This window comes from Mercenaria mercenaria, chromosome 15, assembly GCF_021730395.1.
Source record: "Mercenaria mercenaria strain notata chromosome 15, MADL_Memer_1, whole genome shotgun sequence".
NCBI classification, from domain to species: domain Eukaryota; kingdom Metazoa; phylum Mollusca; class Bivalvia; order Venerida; family Veneridae; genus Mercenaria; species Mercenaria mercenaria.
Window position 1 is genome coordinate 13,550,738 of NC_069375.1, and position 6,401 is coordinate 13,557,138.

The following is a 6,401-nucleotide window of genomic DNA, read 5'->3' on the forward strand; positions in this document are numbered from 1 at the left end:
GGCAATTTTAAATTTACCAGTATAATGCAGATACAGACCAGCATTGTCATCCCAAGGTGTGACGATAATCATAATTTTGTAAATCCCTTTTTACATTAAAAGGAAACATACTTTTTATTACAGCTGATCACAAAATGCTTCATTTTTCAATATTATGTCTGACCGCGTCACTTTAATGAATTTATTTGTATAATGTAATTTATTCCGAAGAGTGTACATACATCGTCACAAAAACGTCGTAATAATTTGATTGTCGTCCTGACAGCATTACGTAAAGTCTCAAATAAAGAGGAATTTTACAAATATTAATATGATTTTATATTTATCAAAACTGAAACGTTTGATAATTTAGAGATATTAGCTGACGGTGTTTATGAATTTTTTTTTGTCCACGGATTTGAAACCTAATCCGGTGTAGCGTGATTATCACACGGTCGTGACCAGGTCCACGGTTTATATATGTTTTTCAAAACCTGCCCAAATGCTTATTCTTTGTTCAATATTTGCAAAATTTTGCATATTAAATTCTCAAGATAGCTTTTTTAAATTACATAATTTGATTTGATTTTATATTCCTGAAATTTAAAATATTGATTTGAATATGCCCAATTTGACGTATTTTATCGGCTTTTATGGTGCTTCAGAAAAAACTTGCAGAACACAGTAACTTATCTTTTTCACGAATCAGATTGTCTTAAAACTTGCTAGAGGTGTTAAATATTGTGCATGGGACTGTTGTTTGTGAATAGCTACTCAAAATAATAAGATTTACACGCTCTGAAAATCACCTTTTTGTCTAAAAATCTACGAAAAACATGGCCGCGGTGCGCAAATAATGAGTTGGTTATTTCAAAAATGTCCTATTATTCTTCAGTAAAACTTCTTGTTAATTTAAGACTGTAATAACTTGCTTGACATACCCATAGGCAAATATCTGTTATCGGTGTAATTACACCTTTGGAGAAAAGCGTGATTCGCACGTTTTAATTTCATCATTCGCCGCCTGAAGAGACAAGATGGCGGAGCTTGCGAAATCGAAAGTAAGTAGATTTGCACTTTTGAAATAAAATCTTGTAGATTCTAGATCTTTCTGATTGACAGTCACTTGTTATCTTACTTATCTGTTTTCCACATATAATATGGATCTAGTAGATTAACATACAACCAGTTTAAAATAATAACACCTACAGTAGTGTGCGGGTGCTCTAAGACTTCTTGAAGTTCTTCAGCCAAAGCCTGGCCAGAGTGACATAATTTTACAATATAGATCTAGGTCTACTAAGCAGTTGTAATTGTGATTTATTAGCTGTTTTCAACTACTGAAATTCGAAAAAATTGATCCGTAATTAGATGTTCAGTTGGATATGTAATCCAAAAATTTAAAACGGGATCCATATCATATGGAACAGAGGAGATATTGAGATATTTTGAAATTAATTTAAAAAAAAAAACATTTTTCAAAAGGGGATTCGGTTAAAGGTAAATTTTTATCTAACGTCGCTTTGTGAAACAATGAACATCAGTCTGTAGAGCTTTTGAGCGACCCTATTTTAAGACCAATTATACCTTACCCCCAGCAATTTGCGAGTACCCATTTACAGCTGGGCCGACTGAGGCAATCAGATAAAGTGCCTTACCCAAGGTCACCACCGCAATGGGAGTTGCCAGGAATCGAACCTTGGGCCTTCACCTCTGTAGGACAGCGTATTAGCCCTATCAACCAATGCGTCCGCACGAGTTCTTCATTGATTTATGTTAAATTATGTGGTATGTAAGTTGTTGGCTCAGCTCAATCCAGGGGTCGTGGGTTCGAGCCCCAGTGGGGACAGGACTTCTCATATGACACTAGTACTGGTTATTCCAAGAAGCGGACTCGAGAGTGGTTCCAGTAAGCTTAAACTCTGCACATTTAAAGCAAAATACTCTTTTTTTCATTACCAACATCTTCTTCTCACCAATATTTCACATCTTGTGATGGAACCCTCTTCACAAAAAATGTAGTGAAAAAGTACAAAATTTAATGTGGAACACTACAGTTTCATAACCCCATTAGTTTTCTAAGTCCTAATGTTTTTCTAAGATCTTTATCCTTTCAGCTGTGAAGACACAGTATGTTTTTTTGTTTAATAATCAACTTTCTCAGACATTTGATGAATGTATAGACACCCAAAAATGTCCCCTTTGCAACTTTTTAGTTGTTAAGTGTCAGATTTCTTTTATTTTTTTTTTTTAAATAAAATTAGATTATACTTTATTGAAGCCGTACCATGAGAAAACCAACAATACCGTAGTTGGTTTGCGACCAGCATGGATCCAGACCAGCCTGCGCATTTGCAACAGTGTGGTCAGGATCCATGCTGTTCGCTAACAGTTTCTCTAATTCCAAGAGGCTTTAAAAGCGAACAGCATCCATGGTTCTTGATCAGACTGCGCAGATGCGCAGGCCGGTCTGGATCAATGCTGGTCACAAATCCACTATGTTGGTTTTCTCGTGGCACGACTCATTTCCTTGAAAGGGAGTTAACAGTTGATAAAAAAGCAGCTTTCAATTTGACATAATAGGAACTGTTCAACATTCAAAAAGCCAAAAGTGATGTCCCCTGTGCACCCTTTTTTGACATTCATTTAATTTATCATTATATAAGAAACTCTGGACAATTTAAAATTCATTGTTTGCATTTTTTCAGAAGTAACCCATTTTCAGGTTAAAAAGTGGAAACATCAATTGTTTGGCTTCTCAAGCTCTTAGGTTTACCCACATATATGTAAATGTTCACACGTGAATATTGTGTAGTCGAGAAAAAATGTACTTACTATGAACATATTCTATGAATATATATTTTGCTGCAGTTTGTCCCCTGTGCATCTTCTTAGTAACATAATAAAGTATGTATGAATTTTACTGTCACATTTTACCCATGCATGGCATTTTGTCATTTTCTACTCTCTGTAAGCAGTGCATGTAGAATAGATGATTTCAATGTGTTGGTTATGTTTAAAGTCACTTATTTTTCATTTAAAGGAACACATGCTGTTGAATAAGCATGTGTTTGTTGTGAAATTTTTTTATGAACAGTAAAACTAATAAGCATGAATATTATACTGATTTTCAGTATGTGTCCCCTGTGCATCTGCATATAACTCAATTTTGAGTTGAAAATTTTAGAAATTAAGACTACTGGACATTCTTGAAATTTGGCATGTTTTAAAACATTCAAAATTTGAGGAAAAAATAGGTTTTATAATAATATGTTAATTAATTTTCATTAAGCAACAAATTTTCTAGGTAAAATTTTATTTCATGTCAGATTTGTGCAGAAAGGCTGATTTAAAAAACAATCTCCGCAAACATTTGATTGAATAAGTTTCAAACCATACACATTACACCTATATCTTATATGTTGAAAATATAACTGTTAATATACTTCCTTATCATAAAACACTGCAACATTTATCACCAATCATACTGCAACTGAAATTCACTGAACTTTCAAATTAAAGGCTGAACTATTTTCTGATAATTTTTTCTCAACACTTTCCCAAAGTTATTTCCTTGAATTTTGAAGTATTTGCTATCATATAAAATAGGTGACCACCATAAGAAATAGGTTTTCAACTCTATGTCCCACTTTTTCTTCATTATTTTGAAAACCACCCAAATATAGAACAATCTGAATGTCCAATTATTTTGACTAAGTTGGAATAGGTAAAGGTAAAGGTAATTTTTATTTACCTTTGCTTTGTGAAACAATAAACATAAGCTCCGTAGAGCTTTTTAGCGACCCTTTTTCAAGAACAGTTAAATACACAGAGCTAACTTAATTCTGTTTTACTGTTACAGTAAATAATAATTAAAGACACTGATTCTGGTGTGCCTGGTATGTGGCCTATGGGGATGATAAGGTCTGGTATTGGAGGTAAGGGCCAATACACAAGTCTGGACCATTGATAGACTTGCTTTTGTTTATCATAATAAGCTACTGTATAGCTACTGTGCAGTAAATGAATTGCAGGTGATATTTCTTACCTTTGTAGCAAATCAGTTCTCACCTTTATAACCAGTTTGGAAAGCTTGATTGAATTAGGGCTAAATTTAATACACAAAGTGATAAGATAAAACAGTGTTTTTATCATATTTTTGATTTACATCTCATCATTGCTGTTTTTTTTTATCAAAAATGTAAAAAATGCATTCAGGCACTTAGTTTTTAGAAATAATAAATTATGTGTATTTGAACAATGATATATCTTTATTGCTGGATTTTATTATACATAAAAGAAACGTTATTTAGACAGCACTAGGGAATTATGCATTTTTAATATATAAAATCCTTCTGTCCATATCCCCTTTTTATCTATTAAAAATGCAACTGACGGCTTCTTTAATTTCTAATAAAATTCAGCAATTACAATTTTTTGCAGGTTTTATTTTGTTACTTTTTGATAAAAAGATCATAATCATTGAATAAACAAACTTGTAATTTCTCTTAAATAATTATTTTATTGTTAAGGAGTGAGAACTGCTTTGCTATAAGAGTTGTAATTTAACTGGCCAGGACATTAACTCAACATGACTGAGCAATCAGTATTAGTATATTATCAGTTAAAATAATTTTGTGTACATTCTGAAAAGAAAAAAGAAAAAAAAAACAGCAATGCATAACACAGGAAAATAAACCAATTTATCTGTAGGCAATAAAATTTATATTCTCTGGCAATATCAAGTCTACAGGGTTTATGGACCCTAATCTGACTGGACCAGACAGGATCTTGTATATTGGGGATTAAAAAGTCTGGTATTGAGGGTGTGGGGGGGGGGGGAGGGGCCACTTATATTATAGCTACATTATCATTTTTTTCAGAAGGGCTCTCATGTTATTACTGATACATTTTTATTAAATAAAGCATTGATCCAGATCATTTTACTCAGGAGTTTTAATGTATATATAAGTTACTACAAAATTAATGCTAACTAAAAAAAATCTTTCATCATTATACATTATGTTATTTACGATGAAACTTATAAAAACTAAGAAAATGACCATTGATACTTTCCCATTTATTGATATTGAGTTGAATTAATATTAATTAGAAATAGTATGTTCCAAGTGGTGATTTTTTTTCATAAAATAAAAAATTGTTGCTGCATTTCAGATATTTCCTCATAGCTGATCACTCCACTGTAACAAACCTATATTATCAACACATATAAATTATATTTCAGATTGGTACTTGAAAGTCAATGGTTGATCATGATGACCATCTTTAATTTAATGGGGAAAGATTAACCAATATTTGCAGCTGGAGAGGCTATCACTACAGTTCAATGATTAGGTAAGGATGGACATTCTTACAGATCTATATGAACATGGTGAATGGTTCTTTATAAAAGTATTTGTAAGTTATACTATATAAGTTACAAATCTCATAGACATAGCCACTAGACTGATAATTAAGAACTATTAAAAAATTCAAACTTTGTCATTTTTCTTACTTTGATGTAATAGTGTCAGATGCCACTCTAATTTAGTGATTTTATTTTGGAGAAATTACTTTTATGTAATCACAGATTGTAGACTAGCTATATTCACAATTTTAGAAATATTTTTTTAAATATATTAAATCTAGGAGCTAGTATACAGATATCAGTGTGTTTACTGGCAAACATGCCATTATGTGCATTATATAAACATGATAATTTGTAGTGTCAGTATTACAGATACTGGTATGTTAAAAGGAAAAGTATGGCAATAGGATTGGAAAAAAACTTCGCCCATATTTATCAAAGTTCTTAGACTTAAAAATCATTCTAATGTTAAGATTAAGAGAGTAAATACTTAAAGCTTGTAAAGCAGTTAAAGTGTTTTTCATTATATTATGTATGTATGGGAGACAGTTGACATAAAATATTTTTGATAATGCAAAATTTCTTTATAAGGAATCTGGAGAACTTTATGAATATTGAAATCTTTGTCTTTGAACTTGGAATACTTACCAAAATGTAGTACAGTGTATGTAGAAACTGAGTCCTTTATTTGCTTTTATAACATGTTATTGTTTTTTTTTTTTACCTCTGTGCTTATATCATCTTTGCACTATAGATTTTTTCTTAAAAGTAATCTAAAAAATTAATATACTTCCAGTTAAGACAATGAAGTAGAAGAAATTCATGCTAACACTTGCATCAGTGGAAATACTTCTTATTGGATAGAGAACTTTACAAGGTCAGTGATATTTGTAATGTTTTATATCAATATTTTGTTTTGCCTTTTTAAACTCATCTTAATGGAGCTGTGAACTGCATAGGTGGATTATCCATCATACACAATGTTCAGCTCGACTACTCAACCTGGCGTAAGCATTGGTTCAAGTTTATTTCTTAAGTTAAATATATTTTAGCT

At 31.6% G+C, this 6,401-nt stretch overlaps 1 long non-coding RNA gene across 2 annotated transcripts; it reads left to right on the top strand.

Moving 5' to 3' along the window:
* The first annotated feature begins 409 nt into the window (after nt 1-409).
* On the top strand, nt 410-5,341 carry LOC123563730 (uncharacterized). 2 transcript variants are annotated; one of them, XR_008367219.1, is made up of 3 exons: nt 410-444; nt 927-1,040; nt 5,225-5,341. It is a non-coding gene; the product is annotated as an uncharacterized LOC123563730 (long non-coding RNA). The 2 variants fall into 2 exon arrangements; XR_008367218.1 differs by lacking the exon at nt 410-444 and adding an exon at nt 3,842-3,917 and having other exon boundaries at nt 631-1,040.
* The last annotated feature ends 1,060 nt before the right edge of the window (nt 5,342-6,401 follow it).